The sequence below is a fragment of the Dipodomys spectabilis genome, unplaced genomic scaffold (genome assembly GCF_019054845.1).
Source record: "Dipodomys spectabilis isolate Male_0828 unplaced genomic scaffold, ASM1905484v1 ptg000783l, whole genome shotgun sequence".
NCBI lineage: Eukaryota > Metazoa > Chordata > Mammalia > Rodentia > Heteromyidae > Dipodomys > Dipodomys spectabilis.
In genome coordinates this window covers 4501551-4521748 of record NW_024871460.1, presented here as the reverse complement: position 1 = coordinate 4521748, position 20198 = coordinate 4501551, and positions in this window count along the sequence as shown.

The window sequence follows — 20198 nt, the reverse complement described above, 5'->3', positions numbered from 1 at the left end:
CTTAAACAACCTCAATATCAGGCTGATTTCCTGCTGACAGTAAAGCCACAAAAGTTCCAGTTTTTATGTTCATGCTATGTATAATCTTAAAACTTCTATTAAATCTCATGGTTATATGTTCCCTGTATCCAGAGAAAAATTATGTGCTAATATCTCATAGTCCTGAGCATCTCTCAATTAGTACTCATGGGAAGTAGGACATAATTTCATCAGCTGTACTGAAATGTATTGTCTAACAGTTTCAGAAGCTGATTTCACAAAGGTGATAACCAGAGTACATCCTAAGAGTGTAGCATTCATCTGTGTGTGTGTGTGTGTGTGTGTGTGTGTACACACACACATACACACTAGTTATGGAGCCTGAACTTAAGGCCTGGGCACTGTGCATTTACTTTAAAACTTGGAGCAGGTGCTCTATGACATGAGCCACAGCTCCACTTCTGGCTTTTTTTTTTTTAAAGTGGGATAAGAGTCTCATGGACTTTCTTGCTATGACTGGCTTTGAACCACAATCCTTAGATCTCAGGCTCCTGATTAGATAGGATTACAGACATGGACCACCAGCACTTGGCTCACATATTTATTTATACAGCATTGTCCAACTGACAAAGTACTTTCATATGGACACACATGCACACATATTTTGGGTTCCTTCAAAATTTCTGATATATATGTGACTAGCCTCATTTTGTAGATTAGGAGTCAAGCTCTTTCTTTTAGGGATTTCTAAGGAACCAAACTATTAAGCAGAGAATAAATTTCTTCAGTCTTTTATATCTTCTGGCCAAAATACTATGAAACACTATCCTTATCCACTCACTGGCTTGAATAACATCCAGAAAATTCTGTCAATAGAGATGGGGGCCTGAGACTAGAATTTATCCTGAGCTTGGAAGTGGTACATATATATTAATGATGTCTTTCAATGTTCTGATATACACCAAGGAGGAAGTCTTTATTATCTGGCCAGCAACTCAGAGCTTAGATGGATATTTTCTATAGAAAATTTAAAATGTTTAAACCTAAATACTTTTCTAGTAACCAATTCTCCTTCTTCATGTCAGATCTTAAATATTTTTCACTTCTATTAGCTGAAAAATATATGCAAAGACAATTTACTTAAAGATTTAAATTTAAATATATATGTTCTGTGTATATTTGTTTGGTTGATAGGATTCTCATCATTATTTTTCTTAGGTGTCTTTACTTGATAAATTGTTGTTAAGTAGCTGAAAAATAACAATTGGTAGATTTCCATCCAATGCTAGTATGGTATCCATCCAGTGCTAGTATGGTATCCACCCAATACTACTATGGTACTAAGGAACTTTTTATAGAATAGTTTAGAATTATGATGATGTTGAAGAGGAAGTTGATTATGGTGGGTGTGTGTGTGTGTGTGTGTGTGTGTGTGTGTGTGTGTGTGTAAGTGTGTGTGTGTATTTATGTCATGTTTGTGTTCAGACAAGTTGTTTTGGAGAATTAAGTCTTAAGTCCAGTTGTCTGAACCTATAGACTGTTCCCAGGTAAATAGCAGGCTTAGCCAATGTGGCTGAACACCGATGTATATTTGACATATCACAAAGGATTATTCCTGCAAAATAAGGTAAGTAAAGACAGTGTTATTTTAAAAGAGCTCTCTGCTCCACACAATATAGAAGATATAATTTTTTAGACTTAGAGACAATGCAACAGTGGCCTCCCAAGAGATTGTAAGATCTACAAGGATGTGTTATCTATTCCTGAATACTTATTGTTTGCAATTATTATTATTTAGCACAATGTCATGTAGTGGAAACAATTCTATCTGTAAAATACACATGTGAAGTAATTCTCACTTAACTTAGTGTCAAACAAAGTAAATAATATTGTCACTGTGATATGGCAGAATTGAGTTGTATCTTAAGTCTATGGGAGCTATTTCTACTTCTGTCTTAGTGGCTGTGAGGATGTTGGATCTGAACTCCAAGGAAAAGAAATAGAATTGACGTTTTGGCAAATTATGTTGCCTATAGATTACAAAAGCAACTGAGTTTGGAAATAACTATGATGGTTGATTTGCTGTTTGTCTTTTAGGAGTATTCATTTCCAACAGCAATCAAGGTATTCAATTAGTCCTTTAGCCTATTTATTTATTGCATATATTTATCTTATATACAGTTACATTTTATTTAATGTGCAAAACTATTACTCTATGAAATAAATAAATATAATATAGTCTTGACCTAACAGTGAACAACCTGAAGGTATATTCTTTGAAGTTCTGCAGAAAGTTGACTCAGAGTACCAAAGCACCAAAAGAAAACAAATGAGAATTAGGATAAAGTGGCAGGTACATAATTTTTTTTGAGGCAGAATATAGAACATTGATCTGGCAGAGGAACTAGGTAGGAAGGATAACAGTTTGAGTGACTGAAATTTAGGTTTTCAAGAAAATGTCACCTTATTTCTAAATATAGGTTGATAAGGTCTGAGGATACTCTCATGCAACATTATATTCAAACAGGGTCCACATCCCCCTACAATTGTGACTGTGGTTACTATTACTACTGTTGCAACTATAACTCTCATCATATATGAAAAATCCCTATAAATACCTGAGCTTTTTAGAAATGCTAGGTGACACCATAATTTGACAAATCCACAATGAGAAATATAGGTTCAGGTCTGTAGAAACAAACAGATGCTTGGAAAAGAGAAAAATGAACAAGGAAAGAAAATGTGTAATGCAACTTCACTTCATGTTTACTATTCATGCCAAGTCAGCCCTCTTTTACTGATGTACATCACCAGCTGTGAACTTGCTTTCTTTGGGTTTTACTTAGTGGTGTGAATCATGCTTAATTCTGAAAATAAATTGTCATGCCCTCCCAGAAAAGAAAATCACTTGCCTGTAGTTGAGAGTTAAACAAAAAAATGAACGTATTTCTAGTAGCACCCAACCTCAGTCCTAATTGGGGACTTTTAGAAAGAATGACAAAGAAGAACAAGGCATGGCACTTAGATTTCATTTTTCTTTCCAAAATAAACCTAACAAAATTATGTCATTTAATTTCCTTTAGACAGTTAAAACTGTATGGAAGAGCAGGACCACAAATTTCCAATGACTTCCCGAGGGGCTGAGCTCAAGCATGGCACATTGGAAATGAGCTAACAGCTTGCTCTGGAGTAGTCTAGTTTTTGCTGGTTCTCTGCAAAAGAAATGTTCAGAGAGGCCAACTATGTGTTCATACTCAATATAGGAAGGCAACATAGGAGAAAATATTCTGGCCAGAAAAACTCAGGCCAACACAAATTTTTTTTTTTTGGCATGAATCATGCCACCAGAATATCGGTCATGGGTTTTTCCTTGAATGTGTACCCAACTATTCTTTACTCATTAAAGAAGAGAGTTTTTATAACTTCCCTTTGGATCATATGCTTTAATGGGGGAGACCCTAGGGATACAAGAATTAATATTTTTCTATAGAAGACGTAATTAAAGACTAGTGCTTTCTCTGAGATCATGCCAATGCTTATTTTCATCTTCATATAAAAGGATGTGCTAGAAAACAGCTCTTCCCCTGAGACATACCTTCAGCTTGAACTTTCTTTGTCTTCAGGTATGTGAAACAGCGTTTGGTTATGTAGGGCAAACTGGCCTCAAACTCATGATCAATTTGCCTCAGCCTCCTCAGTGCTTCAATTATAGGCATGCCCAGCCTGTATTGCCTTTTTCAAGGAACGTTTAAGAAGAGCATACCCATAAAAACGTAGTATGTAATATACAGCTATAAACTTAGTGTATAGGTTTCCAAAGGGCAATGTCTGCTATGTCATCTAAGGGCTGTTCCTCACCAATTCTTACTGAAAATAATTGAAATGGAAATGGCAAGGCTTACCATAAACCTTGGTTTCTGAGGTACTCAAGCCATAGGGAGATTTAAAAGCTAATCAACTTGGTTGAAATCATCTCAGGAACAATAGGAACCTCTTTCTCTGATTTAACAAACAAGGCCTAAAACAGTTAATTAGCAGAAACAGTTTATATGTGCAGTGAGTAAAGTTTATACATAAGAGGTTAGTGCAGATATTAAGGAAAAGAGAAAATGGAGAGTCATTTACTCGTCAATGTAATCAACTAAATATATTTTGGCACCAAGTAGGAACCTAAAACTGTGATAGGGGTTAGTGAGACAATAATGCAACTGGAAGAAGAAAAGGGATATTACCTTTCACCCACACATCTACACAGAGCCCCAACTGTGAAAATAAAACCTGACAGGTGCAAGAACACACATCCAGCGATGGTTGTCTGCCCTCTCATTTGAAAGTGGTGACCTGATGGATCTATTTTACTTGTAGCCTTTAGGTTTATATGATTCAGAGATGCTCAAAAAAATAAATAAATCAAACCTGAAATCTGGACCACATGCAAAAGACAAGTCCTGTTTTCTCTTGGTCTAATGTATTGAATAATGTATTATCAGGGATCTTTGACCTAGCTCTGTCAACTCAAAGAACACAACTATCACAGAGGAAAACACACTACTAGGCATTCCCCAATACACTCCATATTACCGTAGAACTACAGGATTCTTGATGTTCTACTGTAATGTTGGTTTTATTGTTAGCAGATGGTGGGCCTTGTGCCTGGGGTTACCCAGGTTCACTGGCCCAACAAACAAAACAAAATTGGAATCATATTGAGTACATACATTTGATGAAAGAATGATATGTAAGAGAAATAATAAGGATAGTGGTGCCAAAAGGAAAAAAATTAAAGTGGGGGTAGAAAGATGAATGCCAAGAACATTTAAGAACTCAGCCTTCTTAAAAAAGCTTTAATGTGTGAGCTAATTTTCAGAGGCTACCAGAACAAGCTGTACTTATATATGATTCACACAACTTTGTTTTAGAGGACTGGGGAAAGATCTGGGTAAACATGCTTCCTTCATATCCAAAAATGCACTGCAGTGATATTCCTCAATGCTGGTCTGTGCAAAATTAGTTTCGGAATACATTTTCCTATGTATGTTAGATTCATTTTGGCAGATGCCTTTTAGTCCACCTTTGTGCCCAATAAATCATACTGAATGAGCTACCTCAGGCTATAGCTTTCTCTGTTGTTCAAATAAAAATGAGGGGTGTGTTTAGTAACTTAAGAGAGGAATTTTCAGACAAGTCTCACTGAACACCGCACAGCTTTCCCAGTACCTGCATGCTGATATATCTGATCATTCTCTAATTGGCCACTTAAGTCCCAGCCTCTCCAAACCTGACACCAGGGGCAATCAGTGATTTACATGTCTGATGGAAAAGAATGTGCAACTTGGGCAAGAAAACCCTAGGTGAACTAACAGTCACATAGGCTTAAAAAGCCACATTGAAAAGCTACTGTGTCGGAGCCAATCTCAGCACTGTTACACATTAAATAGAAAGATTGACTTTGTTTTCTAATAAGGTAGGGTGATTACTTAATAAGAATATGTATGGGGAAACTGCAGATCACAAACTGCTCTGTTCTTATGAGTGTTTTTTTTTTTATGTGTGAAAAATAACTTCTAAATCTGAAACTTGAAATCAAGTACAATTGGAAAAGTGTTGTTTTTTATCTCACTATTTCAGAAATTTTTGAACAAATCCAAAGTGCCATTCTTTAACTAATTTTGCAATTCACCTGACTGTCGGGGAACTTTGACTCATTGTTACAGTGCTCATGTAACCGGTAACTCAGAAAATGCTACAAGCAAAAAAAGTGTAAGGTCTACTTTGTATTTCTACTGAATTGTTTTCTGGGGAATGAAATTTAAATCAAAAGCCATAATTATGCTAGGTGTCAGTGGCTCAAGCCATAATTATGCTAGGTGTCAGTGGCTCATGCCTGTAATCCTAGCTAATCAGATAGTTAAGATCTGGAGGGTCATAGTTCAAAGCTAGTTGGGGAGGAAAAGCCTGTGAAACTCTGTCTCCAATATAACCAGCAGAGAAACCATATCAGACAGCAAGCAGCTAGCTGAGCAAATATGAAGTTCTGAGTTTAAACCCTGGTACTTGCACCAAAAAAAAGTCAAATTATGACATTTGACTTACTGATTGTGTTGCCTGTCTACTTTTCTTTCTAGAATGAACTAAGTTATACAAGATACATTTTAAACTAACCAAAATACAGAGTGAAGGGAAATTATGGTGACAAATTTTACAATTTGCTAAATGAATTCAAGAGAAGGAAATACAGACTGTATAGGGGCCTGCTGACGGAACACTGAGCAAATGTTGGAGATAGCTAGGAAAATTAGCTGGGATTGAAAATGTCCTGAATAGATGGAGTGACTGTCAAACACAGACGCAGAGGAGTAGGAAGCATTCTGCGATGTCAGGAACAAAGTACACACATAGGTGACACAAAGTAAAGTGTATTTCATTTCTTGGGGACTTCATAAAGACTTCCCATCCTTTCTGTCAGAAATTCATCAAGGTCTGAACATTTCAGGTCCATTAATCTCTGTCTTCATTTATGAAAGATATTATAAATTATTTAATCATTTGGATGTTTCTTGAGTACTTGTTGCCCGGATGACTCAAGCTGAACTACATCAAAATAATATTCTCAAATTTCCCAATGTCTATATTTTATTATACAGAAATCTCTTCATGTGTTAAATCTAGCTCATTCAACAACAGTTTATGATTTTATGATATTTACTGGCCAAAGGAGAAGCACTAGCAGTACAAAGATAAGTAAAATGAAGTTCTTTATACTTGTGTCCATATATTCTATTTATCAATGATATGTCATTCTTTGAGCAGGGCCCAGATTTTGCATGAACATTTTATGTTATAAATTTCTGCATGATATGTAAATCTCTTCTGGATGCATTGCAAATGGACAAGTTGAGAGCTTTTGTTCTTGTTATGTACAATAAACAATGAAAGAGCAAAATGTCTCTGAGTTATCAACATACAGAAGAGATGTAAGGACAAAGGTCCCAGCCCTTGAAATACATTTTATAGAAAGCTACCATAGCAAAGTTAAAATTATCAGAACCTGGCAAGCAGTAATTGCATTATTTAGGAGCTAACTCAGTCATTTATAAATGATATAATATTGTTTAGTATCTATTTATTAGATATCCTGCAGCTTAAAATAATTAATGTAAAAGACTGATAAACACTAGCTGACATGGTTAAATATCACTACATTAATTAAATCTGTTTAAATTTCAGTGGGATTTAAAAAAAATTTTAATTGTCAAGGTGGGGTACAGAAGGGGTATTTTTATTTCTTCATATCTTCTAGCACGTCTTCCTTCAGTCGAAATGAGATTTCAAACTCTTCTTCCTTGTAGACTATAACTTCTAGTTTCTTGGGATGTTGTATAAGTATTCTATATGTTGTGGACATAACTGTGTCCCCAAATATTCAGATGTTGAGTCTCTAAATTTCAGTATAACGGTATTTTCCCATGAAACCTTTGGGGAGTAATTGTGTCTTTTTAAGGAGAGATACTGGACAGCGTGTATCATCTTTTTTCTGCCATGTGAGGACAGAGGAAGAAAGTAGCCGTTTTCAAGCCAGGAAGTAGGATCTCACTGGAAACTAAACCTTAATTTTGGACAATCTGGCTGGTAGAATGATGAGAAGTAGAGAGTAGGTGTAAGTCAGTGGTTAAGAGTGCTTGTTAGTCTTTCCATTTCCTAACAAATGGGTCAATGTCATTCTTTCTGATGGAGGCATAAAATTCCATTGTGTATATACACCACATTTCTTGATCCATTCATCTACTGAGGGGCATTGAGTTGGTTCCATATCTTAGCTATGGTAAGTAATACTGCAATAAATATAGTTGTGCTGGTAGCTTTAGTATGGTCTTGTTTGTGATCATTTGGGTAAATGCCCAAGACTTGGAAAAAATATATTAAGTGAAGTAAGCCAGGCCCAAAGAGACGGGTCCCATGGTTTCCCTTATTTTTAACTCGTATATGTCTGAGACAAGCAGCAACAGTCATATAAGTTGATGTTAGGCGAAATGAACCCCAAGATAAGGATTCAAATGTGTTTTTCTTTCTTGCTATTGTTTCTAACATATTTACAAGATTATTTCTTTGTTGCTTTGTATGTCCCTCCCCCATGGCATAACCCCTGTTTTCACTGTATTTGATGTTGGTATAATTTGGGGAGAGGAAGAAAAAAGCAAATTGTTTAAATAGGGATACAGGTGGACCTATTGCAACAATGAGATGTACAAGACGTTATGTCAAAAAATGAACTTTACAACTTTGATGTGGGAAGGGGGGGGGTAAGGGGATAGGAATGGATGGGAAAGGGAAACAAAAGAGGAGGAAACAATGCTTGATAAGAAACATGCTCATTACCTTGCTCATGTAATTGTAACTCCTCTGTACAGTATTTTCACAATAAAAATGTAAAATAAAAGAAAGAGTGCTTGTTAGCATTTGCATGGCATCCTAAGACAGAAAGGAAATGGGAGGAAGGAAAGTAAGGAAGTGAAGTAAAGAAGGAAAGAAAAGGAAAGAGTCAGGAAAAGTTCTAGAACTATGAGAAATAAATCCATTTTGTTCAAAGTAAACCATTAGTCTATGGTGTTCTGTTATGGCAACTCTACTTCATATGGTTACTCTACTTCATTGATTCTACACTAGCAATTTGAACTTAGTTCTGCTATAAGATAATCACAAGGGTAATCAAGTTTCACAGTCAATTCCAATTATAAATAATCTGAGACCACAATTCTTCAAAATCTATGTAAGAAAAAGAAAATCACAACAAACTTCAACCCCAGGTACAAACCACTTTCACTGAATCTAGTTTCAGAAACTATCTGAGGCTACCACATGTTTACTGCCAAACTACCAACAATTATATTTCACAGTCCACAGACACAGATCTCTGAGAATCTGCATATTTATTCTAATATCATTCACTCAAGTCCTATATAAATTACCCAGAATAAAAAAGCACTCAATAAGTATTTATTGATACTTACTATGAAAAATGATGTAGAAGGCAAAAAATACCTTGAAGGTCCAACATCTCTGAATTAAATTCCACTGTGACAATTTCTTAGCCAATAGAATTTGCTAAACTCAACAAAATTTTCTGTTTCTTAGTTTTATCTTAAAAACTGAGGGTTGCTGAAGAGGAAATAAGAATGGCCAATAGACACATGAAGAAATGCTTAACTTCTCTAGCCATAAAAGAAATGCAAATCAAAACAACATTGAGATTCCTCCTTACCGCAGTTAGAATGGCTATAATCAAGAAATCTAATAACAACAGATGCTGGAGGGGATGTGGCCAAAAGGGAACCCTACTACATTGTTGGTAGTGTAAACTTACTCAACCATTTTGGAAAACAATATGAAGGTTCCACAAAAGGCTACACATAGAGCTCCCTTATGACCCAGCAACTCCACTTTTGGGCATTTACCCAAATGATCACAAACAAGGTCATACCAAAGCTACCAGCACACCCATGTTTATCACAGTGTTATTTACCATAGCTAAGATATGGAACCAACCCAGATGCCCTGCAGTAGATGAATGGATCAATAAAATGCTGTACACACACACACACACACACACACACACACACATATAATGGAATTCTATGCCTCCATCAGAAAGAATTACACTACCCCATTTGTTAGGAAATGGAAAAACTTGGAAAAAAATTATGTTAAGTGAAATAAGCCAGGTCCAAAGAAACATAGGTTCCATGGTTTCCTTTATTTGCAATAACTAGTATAAGTCTAGGACAAGCAGAAAAGGTCAACAGCTATGTACATGTGACCATATAAGATAATGTTAAGTGAAATGAACCCCAAGATAGGGACACAACTGTTTTTTTTTCTTTCTTGCTATTGTTTTAAATGTCTTTAGAATGTATTATGTGATTTTTTTTGATTCTTTTGTATGTGCATCCCCCATGGCATAACCTCTGTTTTCACTGTATTTGACGTCAGTGCCCTGCATCTTGTATATACATTTTTCTAATTTGAGGAGGGGAAGGGATATAACAAAATGCTGAAATAAGGATACAGGTTGACCCACTGTAACAATGATATGTACAAGACACTACGTTGAAAGCGAACTTTACAACTTGGAGGGAGAAGGGAGGAGTTGGTGAGGTGGGGAGGGAAGGGATGGTAGGGGATAAACAAAGAGGTAACAATGCTAGATAGGAAATGTACTCATTATCTTACTCATGTAACTGTAACCCCTCTGTATACTATTTTTACAATAAAAAACATTAAAAAACAAATTTTAAAAAACCTGGGGGTTGAACTCGTTCAACTCATAGTCAATCATAAATTTGAATCTCAATTCGTCTAATCTTTATTGTAGTGATTTATTAAGTATAACTCCTTGGTAAAATCAGCTTCCATACTGTCAAAGTAAACTCAGGATAATAATTGTCAACTGGGCAGGATTATAATACAAGTTTGATGAAAAATCCATATAAGAGTCTTTTACTATGTACATTATACATTTTGTTAAGCAAATGGTTTAGTTTTGTCAAGACCATTCAGACTTAAGATAGTATATTTTTGAAAATCATTCGAACATCAGATTATTTGGTATATTACAGAAAAAAGTCAGGTTAGAGTGATATCAAACACATAGCCTTTTAGAAAGGCTTGTCTATTTAGAAATTAAAAGGAAATTCATAACATTTTTTAAAAAATGATTGTTGCAGCAAGAAAATATAACAATTCTACAGTAGATGTACTTGATTATAGGGTTTCAAACTACATGAAGCCAAAGCAACAGATCAAAAGAGAGAGAAATTTAAACATAATAAAGATATAAATGAAATTCTCAGTAAACTAAACTTACATTATTCAAGTATAGACAAAAAGTTCACCAATACAGACTGTGAATCCAGTCATGAACAATGCTTATACATATTTCAAATGCCCAAGATATTAATAGGTATGTTTTGTCAAAAAATAATTAAGTTAGAAGTTACAAAAAGGGATCCTATAAAATCTTACTTTGAAATTAAATTACTAATTTCAAACATCCCATGGATCAAAGTAGATTATAAAATATTTCTAGGGAAATAAAGATAAAATATATGCTTAAAGCTTTGGTAGGGCACAATGCATACAAGAAAATTTGTATAGAATAGTATATTCGAAAATAAGAATAATTGAATTGAGGAATACAAATGACTATGCTAGAACAAGAAGAGCAAATTAAACCTAAGGTAAAATTTTATTTTTTATTTTTTATTTTTTTGGCGGTCATGGGGCCTGAACTCTGGGCCTGGGTATTGTCCCTCAGGTCTTCAGCTCAAGGATAGTGCTCTACCACTTGAGCCATAACACCAGCTTTTACGTTTTGCTTATGTGGTGCTGAGGAGTTGAACCCAGGGCCTCATACATGCAAGGCAAGCACTGTACCACTGAGCCACCTTCCCAGCCCCTAAGGTAAAATTATTATAAGAGAAAAATATTAATGGGATGGAATTTAGAAACATAGAAAGTCAATGATTCTCTTAAAATAAAATGCCAGTTTCAAAAATAATAAAATTGGTATGTATGAAGCTTGAATAATTGAGAAATAAGGTCAGAATACACAAATCACCAGTACTGGGATAGAAAAAATGTCACTGCAGATTTTAAAACAGAATCAGATAGTACTGGGCAACACTTCATGCTTATCAATTGACATAAGGTTACATTTTATTATATGTGCATCAGTGCTCAAAAGAGTCAATCTATCACAAGATAAAGTAATTGCCAGGGAAACACTTTATGCTTATCAATTGGCATAGTTACATTATATTATATGTGCATTAGAGCTCAAAAACATCCATCTATGAAAATATAAAATAATTGCCAGTGAAACAAAGTCAAGGATAGATTTAGATTATAGAAAGTTGTCCTGAAATTAAGTCCTCATATGATGGGCAAAATAATTAGAAAGTTTTAGGGAAAATTTAGAATGCATTTTAGATCTACCATTCTACCAGTCACACACTCTGATGGGTGTTCTTCATTTTTAATGAGGTTGCAAAAACCTTTGCTGTTCCTCCCCAGTCAGTCCTTCTTTCCCACATGGTTCTAGAACAGAGGCATTTTTCCCTTCATTGTTTTCTACCTATTTCTTACTTGATGTGTTGCTCTATTTTTGAGTAGTAGACATATACTTGGAAATTACCACTATGCTTATAGTTTTATCATGTATACCTTAATTTTCAAATAGTTTGCATTTTAAGAAACTCTGTTGTTGGTACATCCCATTTCATTTATCTTACTTATGCATTGAAAAGTTATCATTAGGCAAGTTATATTTTTGTCTTGTTTCAGACATAAATTATACTTTGTCTCTGGGTGCTTTTGATCTTTTTATTCTTCTATTGTTTCATTGTCCTGCCATCAATCAAGTTTCATCCAGAATTTGTGGCTGCATTTGTGTCTTTGTTTAAAATAATGCATGCTAGGCCTTCTAATAGCTCAATCTGACGTTTTGGTGGGTAATGAATATCTTCTTTTATGTTTATTTTAAACTTTTTCTATTTCTTCCATCTTAGTGTATATAAATATCATTTTGCTTCTTTTTCTTTTCCTCTAAATTTGCTGCTTTTACTATATTATAATTCATTTTGTATTAAATTTACATTAACTTGGCCTTCTATTGTTCCTTGCAGTTCCTTAAGTGCATTTCTTTTCATAGTGCTGGGAATTTCATCTCTATTTATTATTTCCTATGAAAACAAGTTAAGAACAAACACAAAATTTACTTTAATTCTCAGAACTTAAGGGGTAAATACCCAGCCTATGAGTGTTATATCACAGATGACGGGACTAAGCAACTGAAGCTTTAGCTTATTTATCCAAGATTATACATTTAAGCAGTCTCAAATCTGTACTATCACAACCACTGTACATGGCTAACTTTATTATCACCCAGTGGCAAGACCACTAGACTCCCCTTTCTACCTGTTCTTCCACATCTGCCTTCCCAATCTCCAAACTCCAGATTCTTTTAACAAGATGCCTTCTCTACCCTATCTCTGAATTTCTGCCATGGCAATCTGCCCAGAGACTTGCATTTCTTGGGATTCAGCCCCGCCTTAAGCCTCAAGGAAATGACTGACATATTTCCACGCTTTGACTTCAGATCATGTTGGTAAATATTGACCATTATTATTACTTCATCCACATTCTGTACTACTTATTCATTCATTTATCAATCAATGTTGTATATATGACTAAATTGCCAGATAATGCATTAAGAGCCAAGGAAGTATGAGTGAACAAAATAAACACGTGTTCTCAAAAAGTGGCCATTAGTAAGGAAAGCAAATAAAAAATAAATATGTAATTAATTAAAAACAAGTTTCTAATCTAGAAAAAAAGAGGTTTCAAAGTAAAACCAGCACAAATGAGCATCTATTTTTTTTACACCAGCACTGGAAGTAGGAAATTAAGACAAAAACTCCACAGAGCACTGAGAACAAAAGGATTCAAAGCCCAAGAACCAGATCCAGTGATCTCTACTTTCATAAAACATGATTTAACAATGATCCTGAAAGATGTTCGTTCATTCACTTAGAATATGTTCATTTAACATGTGTAGATAGAGCACGGAGGTTAGATAGCTTATAAAAATGTACTATACAACCTGTGGGTAGAGATGGGAGGGAAAAACTGGAGGAGAGTGAGGGAAAGGGTGACATAGTTCAAAAAGAAATGTACTATTTATCTGACTTACATAATTGTAACCCTTCTGTCCATCATCTTTACAATAATCATAAAAATGCATGTGGGAAAAAGTGAAATGGGCGATATTACTTAGCCCTTTGCTAGTCATTTTCACAGTGAGGGAATTTCTATTTCTGTCATACCCTGGTCTTTTTTATTTACCCTTTTAATGGGAAAGGTGAAAACTTATTTGCTTAGGAGTTTTGTCAAGAGACATGTGAAACCCTAGATCATCAGATATTCTTTGCCATAAATTCTTTGAGAATTCTAGGAAAATGTCCTCTATTGGTGTGGATGAGCAAATATCTACATGGTGTTTCTGCTACTATTCAAACGAAAGTTGCAATATACCATCAGCTCAATATCTGTGTTTCTCAATGCTTTGGAAGTTGAACTACTATTCACTATCTCCATCAGACCTGAAGATAAGTGAATTAAAAATAAAATACAAGCCTTTGCTTAAAAAATTCTTAATTGCCAAGAATATTTTATTTAAGACTTAGAAGTCTTACCATGAAATGGAAATCTTCTGGAAGGAGGTTAGCATTTATCATATTAAAATTTCAATTACTATTCCAAAGTCATGACAGTATCTCAGAAACTGTGTAAGGAATAGGGAGATTTTTTTTAAGTCCAAGAGGAAGAGGTTTGCAGCTGAAATCATGGACCCTGGAGCAAGAGGTTAACACAGGAGAGAACTCTGGATAAGGATATGGAAGGAAGTGGTATACAAAGGGCACAGGTAATAGTAAGAAAGGCAAGAGGACTTGAGGGGTGAAGATGAATAAATTAGGAAAAGTAATTTAGGCATTTGGAACTTTAGGAGTGCAACTCAGAGTCACAGATAAAATGTGGATGTGACGTGACAATGATAATCATTGATGATCAGGAAGGCAAGGAATCAAAAGTCAACTGCTTACAGCCAGTTTTCTTCATCATTTTCTACTGTTTTAAGATGATGGTGGGAGGTATCACTTTTTAGTTAACAATCCTTGCTCTTAAAGAATGAATAAAATCCAGCACATTTTTATTTAATATCTATTAATTACCAGCGGTTATTCTAAGCACTGGTTATCCAGCAATAACCATTGAGATAACATCGACATAGAAAAAAATATGAACTTGAATGACAAACAATGTACCACAGGATGGCAGGTTCTATGTCGTTTAATGGGAAATGTGATACCCAATGACAGCACAACCTCTTTGTATTACTCAAAGACAATTTCTAGGCATGAGAGAAGTACCTTAGATTGATAAAGAACAGTGAGAGATGAGAGGAGAGAGCCACAAAAGGACATAGGTCCATCAGTCCTGTTGGGCCAGGAATCGTTCTAAGAAAAATGTTTTGCTCTTTCTCAGAAAAGAACCAGCATGTGCTTCTCAATGTGGTCTTATGTAACTGTCAGTAAGATTATGTAAGTTGCCAACTATGTGGAAATAGATGAGTAAATTCATGAAATTCAGGAAGAGGAGGAATGATTTAATCTGCTTAGAATAGTCGAGCCTCCATTAGAGCCAGTGCTATAGTTTGAGCTGGGCATACATTCTATTAACTTTAAAAGAGGAGGAAACTGAGTCTCTGAAACATAAGTCCTTAAAGCAGCATGTTGATTCTGGTGCTCGGCCCAGGCCAAGTTATGCTTTCCTATTCTATTTTATATCACGGGAATGCTCAATTTCTTCTATCTAAGTCAAAGTGACACTTCTGGCTAATTTTGCAATGCATGATGAATGCCCGATCCCAGTGGCCAACAGCTGGATTGACAGGGAGAAATTAAGCTGTTATAATATCCAATGTCTAAGTAATCACTACAATAGATTCAGGGGAAACAATGTCACATATCAAGCAATACACAATTTGGACCACATTTTAAAGGCAGATTTTGGGCACATCTCAGAGAACCAAAATGGCAGCTCATCAAAAGCATACTTATTTGGGTTTTAGCCATTAAGTAAAATATAGGTTCCAAAGGCAATCACTTTAGGTACCATGTTTTATGTGTATCTATCCCCCTCCCCCCAGCCAATCCCCTCTGCCTCCTGCTTAATTATAAGACGCAACCTCCAAGAGAAAAATCAAAGATGCAAATCTTACCTTCATACTCTGCCCTGATGTGAAGGAAATGACTGTCTTTTTTACCAGTGTCAATTACCAGTGTCAATTAGTGCTCAGGCAGAGACTGTAATCTCTGCCTTTAAAGAAATAGCTTAATGACAACCAGAAAATGTGTCACAGACTTAAAATGATGGAAAGCATATGTTCTTATTACCTATTTATACACATTGAAAAGGGTGTCCAAAATCATCATATAAGAGGTTTTGATAGGCGTTGGATCAAAATAACATGGAATTGGGCATTGAGTGGAGTCCTTCACAATTACAAGCTGTAAATATTTTGCTTGGTTCGGAGAAGCCATCTTGATAACCTTGGAAGGAAGTACCCATATTCCCCTGGAAGTCTCTAATGGGGCAAGCAATGGTATTCCCTGGACACTGTTTTGAAAATGAACTACAGGCATACAATTTGTGAGTGGGGATAGGTGGGGAAAACTGGGAGAGAGTGAGAGGAGTGACACCGCCAAATGTACTCCTTACCTGACATATGTGTGTGTGTATATATATACATATATATACATACATATGTACATATATATACATGTACATATATATACATATATATATATATATATATATATATATATATATATATATATATATAAAACCTCTCTGAACATCACCTTTATAAGATTTTTAAAAAGAGAATGGGACAGAAAAAGACATGATCAGTGAATGAGCACATAGATCCTCCTGTTGAGGATCCATGATAAGTTATCCTTGGTCTGCACCATCAGTAGTTAATAGCCAAACATGACTTTTATCTTCCATGTCCTCTTTTTTTTTTTTTTTAAGAAAATAGCAGGCCCATAAGAAGATGTTTTCAATAGAATAGAAAAGCAGGACAGAGGAGAAGCCTCACTGGGTTTGTTAATAGGATGAAGGGAGACTCACCATCTTCAGCTTGGAAAATCTTGGAAAGCTATGTTGGAGAGGTGTTGTATTGACAGGAGTGTGTTCATTTCTCATCAAGTTGTTTCTCTACATGTAATAAAGAATCAATTAGAATGAAATCATAGCATACTGAGTGTTTAGAAGAGAAAAGAATCTTGAAAATAATGTATTGTACCCACATGCAGGGCGCCTTGACTCTTAAGTCCAAGAAAGCTGGTGATGATCGCCAAGACAAAAGGAGCCATTATATGGTATACAAAGGTCCGAACTTTTACAGGTTCTTGAAGGCAATCCAGGCTATCGTTAAAGTATTTTGACTTATTTACTTAACACTATTATGAAAAGCCAATGAAGCTGATGAAACAAAACATATTTCCCCAGAGGAGCCCAGGCACAAATGTTTTCTAGGACACTTGTTTTTTTGTTTTGTTTTGTTTTTTCCCTTTTGTCCCTGTCCTAGGGCTTGAACTCAGGACTTCCAGGGCACTGTTCCTTGAGCTTTTGTGTTTGAGGCTAGTGCTCTAACACTTTGAGCCATGGCTCCACTTCCATTTTTTTGGTGGTTAATTAGAGATAAAGATCTTTCTACCCAGGCTGGCTTTAAACCGTCATCCTCAGATCTCAGTCTTCTAGCAGCTAGGATTACAGGTGTAAGACACACAGCTACTTGACCTGTTTTTAGTTTAGTTTAGTTTAGTTTTGTTTTGTTGGTTGTGGGGTCTGAACTCTGGGCCTGGGCACTGTCCCTCCGCTCTTCAGCTCAAGGCTAGTGCTCTACTACTTGAGCCACAGCGCCACTTCCGGCTTTTTCTGCTTATATGGTGTTGAGGGATCGAACCCAAGGCCTCATGCATACAAGGCAAGCACTCTACTGCTGAGCCACCTTGTCAGCCCTTGACCTGTTTTTAAAATGTGTTTTTTTTTTTGTTCCTTCAGATCTCACCATATTGTCATCCCTCTAACTGAATTCATTTAACCTCATTTATTCATGTGTCTATTGCAATTTCTCAAGTCTACAGAGGACTTAATAATTATTTGGTGTATAAAACTCACCTCTATTGATCCTTCATCTAGACGAAAGTAGTTCAGATAGATATTTTAGATATACTAGATATATTAGGTCAGTAAGATATACAAAAGTGGACATAAATTAATTATATATTAATCCCTAGCACTCATGTTTTAGAACAGACTGCGATGTCTACATCCTTGGAGGGAAGAAAGAATTCCTGCACTTCAAATGCCAAGACATGGGAGTTTGTGCCCTTGAATACAAGAACACACGAAGAGCTCGCTGTGATGTTAAAATTACATCCTTTAGGGCACCCTGTAAGGATTTTAGTTAGCACTTGAAAAAGTTCAAAATCTCTCTCTCTCCCTCTTCCCTCCTCTCTCTGTAAAGCACTTTGTTTGATGTAAGTTTCTTAGCCTCTATCTCTTAGACAGAGTGACTATGAAGACATAGTTGGCCTGGAACTCACATCTCTCACCTTTAACTCTGAAGTGCCAGGATTACAGGATTACAGGTTTACAGATGGGCACCACAGCGTTCAACCAGAAATAAACCAAAGCATTCCTCAGATCAGCTTCTTTTACATAGATTGTGCTAACCTCCTATTGAAGTCCTGACAAATTGCCCAAAGACTTAATCGCGTTAATGATTTAATAACCTGTTCATGTTTCTTTTGCACTCCTGCAATCAGGCTTCTCAAATGAGTCATACAGGGCTAAAACAAGGTGTTGGAAATGTTTCTTCTGGGAGTTCTGGCACACTGCTTCTTGAGGCCATGTGCACTTCTTGGCTCACTGCCCTGTATCATTCCATACTCCGTTTCCATTCTCCTAGCTGACTCCAATCCTCCTGCCCTGTGCTTCTAAAGATCTTTGCAATTGTGATTAATCCACTCAGATAATCTAGGATAATATCTCATGTCAAGATTCTGAATCATGTTTGCAAAGTCTTTTGAGACACATAACACATTCACAGGCTAGAGTGTGGAGATTAGAATGTGGTCACCAATGGGGGATATTCTTCAGACCACCACGTACATTAAGAACATATAAACTTGGAAGCAGAAACGGATTTGAAAGCAGTAACTATGAAGAATTCAAGTGGGAGAAATTAAGAGGCAAGAGTGATGCCGATAAAAAAAGAAATGTACATTACCTGATGCACTCATAATCCCTCTGTACATCACCTTTACAATGAAATTTAAAACAACAAAAAATAATTCATCTACATTATTTTCTCAAAAAGAAAAGAAATGGAAGAGAAGCACCAGAACATCTCTATAACCACACAATATGAACCCAATACAAATGAAATGCAGGGTTTTAAACTTCTTCCAAAAAGTAGATGAATTTTGGCCAACTAAGTTATAGTTTCAAGTGTGTCATGTGGTCAAGGATGCAGAACAAATTGGTCCACTAAATGATGAAACTTTTTCAGATATGCATAGAAAAGAGGTCATTTTAAGACTTATTAGTTGCCAAAATAATATTACAATTTTAACCTATCAACCTAAAGTATACATCTATTTCAAATGTAACTTAGAATTATGATCTGGGAGGAATTATAGAAAACAGTACATCTTAAATGTGCAAGGCAGATGCTTATTTAAACAAGAAATCAATGCTCAGTTATGTCCTGTATGATGTCAGCGAGGATTCTACAGCATAAAGGGATGAGTAAGATAAGATAGCAAAATACTGAGAAAAGGGAGAGAGGAGGATAAGAAAGGGAGGAAAACAAAAAAAAGGAGGAAACAAGGATGAAAGAAAGGAAGGAGAGAAGGAGGGATAGAATTAAGGGAGGCAGGGAGGAAGGAAGGAAGGGAGGGAGAGAGGAAGGAAGAAAAGAAGATCATTATTTACAGGGAGACTCATTTACTGTACAAAAAGAAAGACCATTTATTTACCATTATCCTCAGACATTAGTTAATGTAGTTCTTTTGCAAATCCTTACAGCTAGATGTATTCACACCCATTGTGGATATGAAGTCCTAGAGAATGAAGATAAAGTGATGAGATGAATGTTATATAATAAATTTGGCAGTAGAGAAAGAATATTTTTAGGTCTTCTATGCTAATGTTTTATTATACTAATCCATGCTAACTCAAATTTTCAGAAAGAATATTTCCATGTTGTACTCTTTTTTAAATTACAGATACAGTAAGATGGTTCTTTCCTTGAAGTAATGGCAATTTATAAAAGTATTGTTAGAAGTAATATTGGCAAGGCTGAATATAGTACCTAATATATTATGACAAAATATAAAAAGCCTACACTCTCCAAACAAAAACTATTTAAGAAAAAGAAAATCTACCTAGCTCCTGGGACTATTCTGGAGAACAGAGTTCTTGGATTATATGAAAATCATTAATGAAGTAGATGATTGGTAACTAAGATGACTGTGAGTTTGAATGAAACACTCTAGACCTTACATTCAATAAGGCATATTTTCCTTTTT